Source organism: Camelus bactrianus, chromosome 1 (genome assembly GCF_048773025.1).
Source record: "Camelus bactrianus isolate YW-2024 breed Bactrian camel chromosome 1, ASM4877302v1, whole genome shotgun sequence".
Classification (NCBI taxonomy): Eukaryota; Metazoa; Chordata; class Mammalia; order Artiodactyla; family Camelidae; genus Camelus; species Camelus bactrianus.
The window spans coordinates 69,227,917-69,241,715 of NC_133539.1; positions in this window are offsets into that span (position 1 = coordinate 69,227,917).

Consider the following 13,799-nt stretch of genomic DNA (forward strand, 5'->3'; position numbering starts at 1 on the left):
CAGCACAATGAGAGCCAGAGACCAATGGGCGGGCCCCGGCCCCTGGCAGATGCCTCAGGTCTCCGCCCCGCGTAACCTGGTGCAACCCAGTTTGGTCTTGGGAAGCCAAGTGGGGCTTCAGTCACAACACTCATGTTTCCAGACCTTGGCCCTTATTTTTGCCTCTTACAACAGCAACAGAAGACAAGGCCGAGGGTCAAGACCAGAAGGAGGAAAACAAGATATTTCCTTATGTAAAATGAATTGCCCACTGGTCCAAGAGGCCTCCCCCTCCTCATTTGCGCTAATAAGTCTGGGGCACCAATTACCACCATCACACTCCTGCTCACTGTGCATGATGAAATGTGATATGGTGTGGTTTAGCCACTGGCCTTTCAGAAGGGGGAACAGTCAGTGGGAGCTGCAATATAGCAAGAAATACAACAGCAAGGGATAAATCCAAATCCCAGGGACTAGGAGTTTGAGATTTGCAGATACTAACTACTATATATAAAATAGGTAAACAACAAGTTTATACTGTATAGCACAGGGAACTATATTCAATATCCTGTAGTAACCTATAATGAAAAAGAACATGAAAAGGAACATATATATGTATATGTATGACTGAAACACTATGCTGTACACCAGAAATTGACACAATACTGTAAACTGTACTTCAATTTAAAAAAAGAACTACAACACATCCTCTGCTTTCTGGCCTGAACCCCAGATTAGAGAAAGAGTTTGTATGTTAATTTTGAGAACTGAGGTGAGGGGATGTTTCTGGGGTCAGGGCCAGATTAAGACCTTTAAAGGCCCTGTATTCCAAATGAGTTTGGAGTCCCCACCTGTGTGTGATTCAGAGTCAATATATCAGAAAACATATTAAATAGGATAATAGAATACCATCTTTCAAGGTTTTTCTGTTTCCAAAATTTTGGATAAGTTTTTGAAAACTACCTTTGTATGTATGTATGAGTCCTCATTTTGCCAGCACCTTAAATATATGCCTGATCCACCTATTGGTGAACCCTGCTCTGGGCTGGGAGCAGCATGGAGGACCAGAGGCTGTAACCCACATGGGTGTTCCTAGAAGGCTTAGGCTTAAAATGGCAATATTCACACCTTGGACTCTTTCATAGCAAACCCACATTCTGTTTTTGAAGGGCAGGATCACAGCCAGTTTCTGCAAGCCACGAATTCTGATGCATTAAATCATGACCCCAGCAAGGGCTCCGGATGCTGGCACCAACTCCTACAAGACATTCAGAAACAGAATGTTCTCAGGCTGAGCAAGTGTCTGCCTATCCCTGAATACCACCTCTACTGGCCACACAGAGCCTAAAAATCTACCAGCAAAGTAAAGTAAAAGTCTAAGCAAAGGTCTTGGTCTCCTGTTATTATGCAAGTATTTCTAGAGAAGTCACAGTAGGTAGGCCTTTGAGATTGGAGCCATCATGAGTCTCTTTCCAAGGGCTCAATGGCTTAGGTGAGGGACTTATGAAAATGACGTTCTAGATAGTTTACTGGACAGACTGGACTGAGGACAAAAGACAGAGAAACTGCAGCAACTCTCAATTACATCATTGCTTTATTTTTACTGCAGCATTTCTTAATTATTTGGGGTTTGTGTTGCTATCTCTCCTTTCTAGAACATAAATTTCATGAGAGCCATGCCTTGCCTATTCCATGTTTTATCCCCAAGCCCCAAAATAAGATCTGGGACAAGATGGGCAACGATAAATGCTGAATCAAAAATAAGGGAGTGATCATATTTAATCTTCCCTTGGAGACAGCTACGGATGTCTCCTCTTTTACAAATCAAGTGTCTGGAGTTCAGTGAAGTAAGTGACTTATCCAGGACAGAGATCCAAGATTTGAACCTAGTCTGTTCAACAACAAAACACATATGCTTTCTAGAATGTTATGTCCCTCACCCCTCCTAATAAGACCCTAAGATTCATGCACATACTTCAGGGCAGCTTTGGGGTTGGCATAAAAAGTATCTTATTCCAATATTTCTGATCTTATGGGAATACAGCTGGTTACAGCAGGCTTTAACTATTGCACAAGATAGAATGACTTTAGCCCCCAAATCACACTAACACTGTGCTGGTCTGACTGTCAGCCAGTGACATTGGGAAGGCCTGTCATTCTGAGGCCTCAGGAAAATCGCCATTCACCACAAAGGCCGTCTTGTGGAGAGAGGCAATTCAGCGGCATACTGGTTTAGAGACTACAACTGAAAAACATTCAGCCAGTGATGCCCTGAGGCTAGTCTTTTTCCCAAAACAGAACTGTTACTACCTCGAGTGGAATAATCAAATGTGATCATTTCCTCCAGGGTATCATGGCTACTGTTCACTCCCCTGTCAGCATGTGAACTGGGATATTGACACAGTAGGTCACGTGATTTGGTTCCCATAAGTATGGTTAAGTATTGCCATATTCTTGCTTAATTGTGATTTTTTTTAAAAAAATAATCTCAATCAAAATAACTACACATAATCACTGTTTTTGAAAAATAATCCAGAAGATCGGAGCAAGACAAGAGAGGAAGCACATGCTGCAGCCTTCCACTCCGTCCCAAAACCCCTAGAAATGGAAAAAAAAATTCTTTTATTTCTTCCAAAGTCTTGGCTAAAATTGTACTCCATCCAAGGCAAACTCAGATACTAATTTTAAGTATCGTACTTTGAACTAACAATAATCCGCTTCCACTGGGAGGGAGGCCTGTTCAGATAAGCAACCCTAGACTTGTATCTTTGAGAGCCTGTGATGTTGGACCACTCGTCATATCAAAATACTGTAACTAGTCAAGGAATTTCCCACAATCACTTTGGAAAGGCTGGAGATGCAAAGGGAGGGAGATGACATTGCCCAGAGATCAGGAAGTGGCTGCTGCCCCTGGGCTGTGCACCTGCACACCCTGCCTGTGCTGCTGGAGCCTCCACAACTGCCCTGAGAAGGAGCCTGGCCACTGACACTGCCCAGGGGCACAGCCTGAAACACCATAGCTTCTCCCTTTCTCCCCCTTCAGTCTTGCATGTTTGCCTCCCATTTGTGGAGTCTAACTGGAACTGATCCAGCAAGGGAGTCTAGGATAGGTCATTTGAGACACCCAGCTTCAGGAATACAAAGGGGATACAGAAAAGTGGATATAAGGCTAAGTACCAACAGATGGGATCTGACATAAGCCACAACTTTAATGAACAGAAGAATTTACACCCAATTTACACCCAACTAATAGCATAAAAAAAAAAAAAAAGGAGAGGGGGTAAAACTTAAAAATATAAGTATAATTATTATATTTAGAGAGATAACAGGAAAGAACATACCTGAAAATTAAATATTCTGCCACAGTAGGAGGTAAAAATAAGTTTTTCTTCTTTAAGTCATCGAGCTTGTGGTGCATTGTTATGGCAACCCTGGGAAACTAATACAGGGACTGAGAGCCAGGCAAAGATTTCTTACACATGACACCAAAGGCCTGAGCCATTCCAGAAAAGGATGGTAAATGAGACCTCACCACAATGAAAACTTTTGCTCTGCCAAAGACCCTGTTCAGAGCTAGAGACTGTGCAGTGCCAACTGGTGCCTGCTGAGGCCCTGCGGTCCCCCAAACTTCCAGCCCTTAGGCATCTGATTGCTCCTCTTTGGAAGATAAAGTCCTGACGGGTGTCTGCCTTCGCAGAATTAACAGCCCTGGGGAATGGCTAGCCTCACCGTAGCTCAGGCTGACTTGTCCAAGCCCACGTCTCCCCCTTATCCAAATCATAAATTCCATTACCTTGTCTGTGTCAGCCCATGTCTCCATCTTACTGGAGTCATAAATCCACTATCCTCCCATGTACCAAAGCCCCTTACCTCACATATAGCCAATCAGAAAGCTGTTCCCCTAGCCCTTTGTGTTCCCAGCCCCATCCTCAATAAAAGACCCTGCACGTTCACACTCGGTGGACACACAGACAAGAAGTGCCTACAGTGTAGCCTCTGCTACAGCTGCCTGTAGCAGAGAACCTATTAAACTTTCCTTTGTTCTTAAATTTCTCCGTGCCTTTGGTAAATTCTTTTACCAACCCGTGACACCGGCCCTCCATGAGTCCCCCAACAGACCGGGAGAAAATATTAGCAAACCACACATCTGATGAAGAATTTATGTTTAGATTATTCAACAAACTCTCAAAATGAAACAGTAAAACAAACAAAAATCCAATTAGAAAATGGGCAACAAACATGAAGGATATTTCATGAATATCCTATTTCCTATTATATACGAATGGCAAACATATGAAAAAAGTTTTCAACATTATTAGCCATTAGGGAAAGGCAAATTAAAACTGCAGTGAGATCACTACACACCTACTAGAATGGCTAAAATTAAAAACAGTAAGAAACACCATGATAGGGGGTACATGCCATTATACTGGTCACTATACATTTGTCAAAATCCACAGAATGTATAACACCAAGAGTGAATCCTAGTATAAACTATGGACTTTGGATGATAATTTTTTAAGGTGGGGAAAATTTTTTAAAGATCAAAAAAAATAGCAAGAATACTAAATTTGGGAAAGGACACAATGAAAATGGATCACTCATGATTTGCCAGTGGGAATGGAAAATGGTACAGCCATTCTGGAAAATTGTTTGGCAGTTTCTTAAAAAATTAAGCAGCAGTCCCATTACTGAACATTTATTCCAAAGAAATGGAAACTATGTCCAAACAAAAACCTATACATAAAAACCTGAAGATTTCTGTACATGTAATCTTTGTTCATTTGCATGAGTCAATATTTAAGGTAAATTTCTAGAAGTGGAATTGCAGAATCAAGGGGTGTGCATGTCTTAAATTTTGATAGTTGTTGTAAATTGACTTTCAAAAATTCAATAACAATTTATACTGCTTCCAACATGGTATGAGAACACCTGTTTCCCTGTACCCTCACCAATATTGGATACTGTCAAACACCTAAATATTTGACATTCTAATAAATCTTTTTTAAAGTATCTCTTTGATTGTGTGTGAGGAGGGTATATTTTTATACATTTATTGGTTATCTGTATTTATGTTCCTATGAATTGTGTGTTTATTTCTATTTATCCATTTTTCCTACTGAGTTATTTTTAGTAATTTTTAAAGTTCTTTGTATATCAAAGAAATTAATCCTTTGTTATATGGTTTGAAATTTTATATATCTCTTGCTTTTTAAAATATATTTTATACAAAAATGTTGGTTTCCTGTTAGAAAACTATATAATTGGTAGTTAGGTATTTTTTTTAATTAAAAAAATTTTTTTGGAGGGAAGGTAATTAGGTTTATTATCATTTTTTTTAAATGGAGGTACTGCGGATTGAACCCATGACCTTATGCACCCTAAGCATACATTCTACCACTGAGCTATACCCTTCCCCCATGTTTAGCCTAACTTTTTAACATTTTCCTTTTGCCTCTAGAGTTTGTGTGTTGCCTAAAAGATATCTCCCATTTTAAAGTTATTCTTTAAAATATGTTTTCTTCTAGATGCTCATGATTTCTTTTCCTTTCAATTCACTATTTGATTAACCTGTAATAATTTTGTCAAAAGGAGAAAGACCACCCATAGAGTTAATCAAGGGATGTTTATTCAAAGCTTTCTATTATAACGAATTCACCACCATCATTTTCATTCTAGTAGACACTGGAAGGGGACTGAAAGGAGGGTGAATTTTATAGACTGAAAGGAGGAAATCCTAAGACAGTCTTTGGTGAGTGTTCTTTTAGGCTGGGATTTTCTATTTCTAGTAGGGTGGGATTTTTTTGGAAGTGCAGAAAGCTATCTGAATGGCTTTCAAGTACATTTGGCAGTCTTTGGTCCACAATCTACCTGTACGTAAGTGGGGGCTTTCAAGGCTGGGTAGGGTCATGTGAGTTTTCCTGATTCAACTGAGAGAACTGAGCTTTGGATTCTTGCATAAGTAATTCTTCGTACTTTAAAAAATAAGGTAAAATCCAGCTTAATTTTTTTCTGTATTCTTAGTGAACTCAACACCCGTTTTAATACACATTTATCTTTTTAATTCTAATTTTAAATGTCTTTTTCATACATTCACTTTTCAAATGCATTGGGGGTATCTATTTCATAATTCTCTATTCTGTTCATTGCATGTGTTTATTCCTCAACAGGAGTATGTATCCTCATGACCAATGAAAGCAGCATGATGCAAAGCTCTAAGTTATAACTATTAAAGTCATACCTGAAAGTTTATCCATTTATAAAGCTTCATAATACCATAGATATGTAACTGGGAGAGTGTGTTTAATAAAACTTTCCAACCTTGGAAAAAAAAAAAACTTTCCAACCTTGGACTCTGACATGGAGCTTGGCATACAGGAGGACTCCATATATAATGGCTGAGTCCAGAAATGCTAGTGTGGCAATGAGAACTCTGGACCAGGAGTTGCAAGACATGGATTCTAGTGTCTGCTTCGCTGCAGGCTGGTGGGGTGACCATGATACATATGAATGGCCTGGTAGTTGAGAAATGGCCTCCATTATACGAACTTTAATTCCTACCCTTTCTTGAAGATAGGAGTTACCATATGACAAACTTTTGCCCTGTAGAATATGAGAGAAGGTGATATATGCTACTCCGGATGCATCTTAAAATATTACACATGTGATCCTTCAATTTATTCCCTGTCTGTAAACAAGGACACAGATATGCTTGTGACCAAGTTTTGTGGGGGAAGGGTTTATTTTTTAGAACTATATATCATTTTCCCCCCAACTTTACAAGAATTATTGACAAACATAATTGTATACACTCAAAGTAGACAATGTGATGATTATATATATATACACATATACATATATATACATACATACACATTGTGAAATGATTACCAAGATTAAGATAATTAACACCTCCATCACCAAACACAAGTAACTCTCTTTATTTGTGTGTGGTGAGAATATTTAAGATCCACTCTCAGCAACTTCCAAGTACACAACACATATCATTAACTATAGGCCTGGGACACTGTTTTGATCATACAAACAAAGATGATGTTTTAGCAGATGGCGGAAAAATCAGACAAAAGAAACCTGGGAGTCCTGAATGACCGTGTGGAGCAGAGTAGTTTTCCTATTGGCCCTGGACTGGTACCTGAGATAAAAATAAACCTATTGTTTAAGCCATTATATTGTTGGGGCTTTTGTTGCAGCAGCTTACTATTCTACATAGCACATGGTATCCCACAAAGGAAATAGTTCTGTAAAGAGTCTGGGAAATGAAAAGGGTGATAAAAGTATGCAGGTTTCCTTACTACAGGACTTCTCTGCACCTGGATAAATGCTTTCTTTTTTCCTATATTGCAACTTGAGGGAGAAAATTGCTGATCTCTGCTATTCTCTTTCTGGTTCTGAAAAACACATCTGGAAAATGCTGATTGAGATGATTTCTATTTCCTCTAAGTATTGCATAATGCATGGCTAGTGTCAGGATGCATTCCGATTACCACTAAATTTTACAGAATCAAGGCTGTCTTTAGTCCAACTACTTCAGTTGGAGCATGTTATCTCTAGGGGACAAGAGGCAATATTATAAAACCATAAAGAATATGAAAAATTCTTCCAAAAATTTTAGGGGATTTTGATCTCATTGTTCTATATTCTTTCTCATCTAATCAAATAGCCACACAGCAAAGGGCTTCTTTGTGGACACACTATTTTGTTTTCCTGAATTCTTCAGTGATGTTCTTGAGACTCAAGGGAAATCTCCCCAGGTGTTTGCTGACCCACTCCATTCCAGGAACGAATCAGGGACCCCAGGACTCAGCCAGATCCCTCAACCAGTGAAAAGTTAAACTCAAATCAATTCCCAGATGAACTAAATCCAAAACTAACTCTAAGACTAAACAACGCCAGAGCTCAGGGTGCCGGTTATTAGCCATGATCTCTCAGCTCCCCACCCACTCTTGTGCCCTCTGCTTTGTGGTTGGGGCATTTACCTCCTTTGTCAGATTCGTAGTGTCAGGCTCAGCCAGGGCAAAAGACCAGAGGCTGAAGGAAGGGAGGGAGTTATGCTCCTCCCTGGGTGTCAGCATTCCCCTAGCAACTGGCCTTCATCCTGAGAGTCACAGTTGGTTCCAGTAGCTGCAGTCTGCCATTTCCCCAACACTTCCACAACCAGACTCATCACTCCCCTTCCTCCAGCACCAGCTGGCAGTGCCGCCTCCCTAGAGTTCTGCAGCCATTTCCCAAGTCCATCTTTGACTTCCTGGGGCACCTGTCCTAATGAAAAGCCCTCCTTCTCAGAGGGCTACCCCCAGCTATGTGGGGCCACATCAATCTCTTCCCTTTGTTCCCTCAGCCCTTGAGCTGGTAGCTGCTTCCTGTAGTTAAAACCTCCATTATATTCCAATATATACTTTCTCTGTGCTAATCGATATGGGGTCTCTATCAGTGATTGGACCCTGAAAGTTATTCTGTAACTAAGTAATCTTGAAAATAAACTTTAAAACTTAGTAAGTTAAAAAATTTAAAAAAGAGGGAATAACTGACAATAAATACAATAAATAGCTGTGAAGATAGCTTAAAACTAAATAGGTGAAAACCTATGACAAAATTTTCAGAAAATAAAAACAAAAAATTAAATAAGTCTGAAAATATAGTTCAAAAAATAAATAACTAAAAACTAAATAATTCAAAAACTAAATAAATGTAAAACTATATAGCTAAAACTACAATAACTAAGAGTCACACTGAAAATGACTCAAAATTAAGTCAAAAGTTAAATAACAAAAATAGACAAAAACAAAACCAAAAATAAATAAATCAAAATTACAATAATAGAAAACTAAACTCAGACGCTAAATCTAAAAATAATTTTAAGTAAATAATTCTCAAAACTAATTCAAAAAACAACTGGAATAACTAAAAACGAACTTTGAAAAAAGTAACTGTGAAAATAAACTGAAAACTACAAAATTAAACAACTATTAAACTAACTAGCTAAAAATAAATGAAAATACAGTCCCGCTGGCTGGAGAGCCTCTCGGGCTCAGGAGAGACCTCCGGGGCGTGGTCCCCGCGAGGTCTACACCCTAGGCTCCGTGCTCGCGCAAGTGAGTCTCGACCGACTCCGCGAGGTCTGCGCCGAGTCCCTGCGCGGGCGCGGGCGCGGTCGCGTAGCGAACGGCTTCAGGTTCTACGACGGGTCTCCAGCCGAGACCCTGCGCGCTCGCGAGCGCGTGTAGAACGTCGCGGGGTTCTCAGCCGGGCGGCGCGGGGAGAGCTGGGCGCGGCAGGCCGACATAGGCTGCTTCTTCCGCTGCGAGAAGATGGCCCTGTCGCCCCTGGCCAGGGAGGCGGATCCGCAGGCTCCGAGGCCCTTTGCTATTTCTGCTTAAGGGCGGTGCCGGCCTCCGCGCCCACAGCAGAGTTTTCCCCGGAATGAAGGCGGCCGGGGCGGCCACAGCGGCCGGAGCAAAGCCTGGTTTAAATCCTGGTCCTGGAACTTGGAGCGGGGAGGGTGGAGGGCAGGGGGACGGTGGAGGAGAAACTGGCTCTGGGAGATGCCTCCAACCTCCTCCAGATGTGACTTGAAGAGCCTCTGCAGTAACCGCCAGAGACGCCTCTTTAGGGCGGCCATCCAACCTGGATCCCCTTAGACCAGGAGCAGACATTGAGGAAGGAGGGATGGCGGTCTCGCTGGAAGGCTTTTTAGGAGGAACAGAGCAGCCTCGCCCATAACCAACTTCTACGTGAACGGAAGGGCTGAGTCTCCAGGGGCCGTGGCCTCAGTACTTCCATACATTGCAGGGTGCTGGGGACCCCAGAACCGTCCTCCGGGAGGCCGGGGGGTGGAGCCGGGCCCTGAGGCCTCATCAGAGAACACAAGCAGCTGGGGGTGGGCGGGATTGGGAGGCCACGTGGGAACGGAAAAACCTGAAGACGAGTTCCGGCCACTACTCGCAGGGTAAGTGGCTCCCGGGGTGAAATGATGACATGGTGCTGGGGCTGCTTTCCCCTCTCTCCTGCGGATCCTGCAGGTTGGGCCGGGACTGGGCGGTGGTGCTTCAGCCGGGCCCAGGGCTGGCACAGCGGCGCTCCCGCACACCTGGCGGCGGGTTGACTACGTTATTTTGGGGTCATCAGGGCCATTCCCTGCCTCCAGACAAGGCCTGAGCTGGAAAGAGTACCAACCCTTGAAGCACTGACAAGTCCTAGATGCCACTTCCCTGCTGGGGATTGTTAGTGCACGTGGCCCCCTTGGCTTCTGGTCCCACAGGTGAGGGTGGGGGCCCCCACTTGTCTAGAGCGGGGCATTTTCTAATGTCATAAAACAAAATACAGAGTTTATATCTTGACGTAGGGTACAGGCACATGCAGACACATATTAAAACAAGTTTTACACAATATTACCCTCACTGTGATTGATACCCTTTAACAGTTTGTGTTAATTCACTTTTTTAAAATGCTGGTCCAGATCCACTGAGTTGATTTTATGACCTACTAATGGGTTAAACTCACAGCTGGAAAAGCACCAGAGAAAAAGAAGCAGAAGGGAAATGGTAGGGACATGGGAAAGGAAAAACAGATAAAGAAGAGGACAGGGAGGAGAAAGGGGTTTTGTGGGAGGTGGTGAAAATCACGCAGATCCCTGCCATGATGTCCCTTTGAGGCCATCTGCTCTAACACACTGCCTCCCACTCTGTGTGCCCTCAGTGCTTCCATTGGACCCTGGGCTACATGGTGGCAGACACAAAATCTCTGCACTTCTGGAACTCCTATAGCTCCTAGTCGAGGAATTCTTAGAATCAGACAAAACCTTAGAGAACATTTCTTAGTCAAAGCTTCTCGTTTTCCAGGGGAGGAAACTGACTTGAAAGTGCCAGCCAGCCAGCCAGTGATTATTCATCGCAGTCAGGCCCTCGGCACAGTCATGATTTGTTCTTGACAGGTCACAAGCATCACTTTTTCACCTAAAAATGAAGATAACAATATCAATTTTAGAGGTTTAGTATTATGTACGTCCATCAAGAATGGTGCCTGGCCCCATTTGTTTATTTATTTATTTTTTGCTTTTGTTTCCTTTGGATCAAAAAAAGAAATTGCTGTGATTTATGTCAAAGAGTATTCTGCCTGTGCTTTCCTCTAGGAGTTTTATAGTATCCGGTCTTACATTTAGGTCTTTAATCCATTTTGAGGTTATTTTTGTATATGGTGCTAGTGACTGTCCTAATTTCATTCTTTTACATGTAGCTGTCCAGTTTTCCCAGCACCACTTATTGAAGAGACTGTCTTTTCTCTGTTGTCCTTGCCTCCTTTGTCATAAGTTAATTGACCATAAGTACATGGGTTTATTTCTGGGCTCTCTATTCTATCCCATTGATCTATGTGTCTGTTTTAGTGCCAGTACCATATTATTTCGATTACTTTGTAGTATGGTCTGAAGCCAAGGAGCATGATGCCTCTAGCTCCGTTCTTCTTTCTCAAGGTTGTTTTGGCTATTGGAGGTCTTTTGATCCATACAAATTTTAAAATGATTTGTTCTAGTTCTGTGAAAAATGTTACTGGTACTTTGATAGGCATTGCATTGAATCTGTAGATTGCCTTGGGTAGTATGGTCATTTTAAGAATATTAGTTCTTCCAGTCCAAGAATACAGTATATCTTTCCATCTGTTTGTGTCATCTTTAATTTCTTTCATCAGTGCCTTGTAGTTTTCCGAGTACAGGTCTTTTACCTTCTTAGCTCTCCAGCTGCAGGATATGTGTATCATTTCATATGCTGCCAAATAGACCCTTTAGCTTTCACATTTGGTCTGGAATTGGCAATTAATCACCCTCAGTCTTTCACTGGCTTTCATTATTTAATTAATGAGGCCCCCCCAATGGCCATCCAACTCCAAAGTTCTTATAGTTACTGTTTCCTAAACATCTGGGATATTGCATCTGTTGGGACGTTCCCTTCCACTGGCATCCCATTCCTGTTTGCCACTGGTGAAAGTTTTACCAATTGCCATACATTCCAGGGGCTGTCCGTGCACCACTACCACCAGAGATGGGACGCTCATTACCAGAAGGCTGGTAGAATGATCCAACTTCAAAATTTCATCTGAGTCTTTTTCTAAGACCACGTCTTGTAAGAATCCTATGGGCTGAATTCTTTAGGAAACAGATTCTGAGATTTTGAAGTTTACATACAGGTTTTTAATTAGTTGGTAATTCTTGGGACCAAAAGCTGAGAGGGGTCAGAGAAGCAGGACTGGTCAGAGGTTGTACTGTGATGCAAGTGCTCAGAGATCTGGGGCTGGGACAATCCATGAATTGTGCCACATAAGGCAAAGGGGCTAAGACTTTATACCTCTCCTAGTCTGGTCCTTGGAGGTGGGCTGCCTCAAGGAAGGACTGAGACTTTGGGCAAAGTGGCTCTGTTTGGCTGAGGACAATTGCTAGAGAGAACTAAGCTGAGAGCTGTCACCTAGGGAAGTGAGTGTCTCAGTCCTAAAAGGTGGCACACCAGAACATCCACTGCACCTGCACTTCCTTTTTTAAAATTGACACAGTCACCCACTGTCTAACTCCTCCCACTCCTGACAGCAGTCTTCTTTTATTTACCATCCAAGTCTTTTCCTTTTCTAGTGGACCCATACATCATAATCCAGGTACAGTTCTGTCTTGGCAACACACTAAGTAAAGTTGTACTCAACTTTTGAAAGCCCTTTTATAATAGTGAAAAAACTTCACAAATCTCCACATAATAGTAACTGAATGAATATCCGTTAAAAAACAGTAAAGACAAATTTATTAACTGGTTTTATCACATGTGCACCCATGTATAATACAAAAAAAACACTACGTATTTAGATAATGACATTTCTTGTTCTGGTGACAGAGATAGTACTTCAGGCACAGATAAACTCACAAAATACCTGGGTTAGAATGCTACCTGTTAGTTGTGTTCAAGAATAGAATGGCCAGCTGAGGGGGCAAGTGGAGACTGAAATACAGGCGAGGCTCTTCTAATCACTAATTCTTTCACTCCATCAAAAGGCTGAATATACTGGAGGAATATGGGACATTTTCTAAACCAATTGCTCAAACAGTCTACCACTCAGGTCTTTTTTTCTACTTAGGATAAAGGCACCTCCATGCCAGCCTTGCACCTGCCCAGTGACTAATACAAGCTTTAACTCCAGAGTCAGTCCCAGATGTGGATTCTGGCTTTGCTTATTTGCCGTTAACCTTCTCCATCTAAGGCTGAGTCTCCTTTGTAAAATGTGATTATATCTCCCTCTGTGTGGTTCAGGTGTTTAGGTAGCAAATGAATACCACCTACCTTCACAGATCTTTGGTTTATAAACTGCACTGAGATATAATTTACATACAATAAAATGTACAAACAGTAAATGAACATTTTGATGAGTTATGACAATGTAAGCCAGTAACCAGATAGGTAACCTGTGTGCTTTTTATCCTATTCAGAGATTGTACTAGGCCTTGCCTGTGGGAGTTACAAGATAGCATGAAGCACCCTTAGTTGATTTGGTTAACCCCTTGATTAGGTTAGGCCTGGAACGTATGTACTCAGAGCCCCCTACATCCTCTGCGTAACACACATCTATCGCACTGCCTGTCACCCTCCTAGGCTGTAAAGCTACCTGAGGGCAAAGACCTTCCACTTGTTCCCTGCTGTATCCCCAGAATGTATGGGCATTCCATAAGCATTTGTTGAAAGGCAGATGAATAAACTTACAAAGTTAACAAAGTATCATGTCGAGTTTGTGCCAAATAAAACTTGGTCATTCACTTGGAGAAGACCCAGATC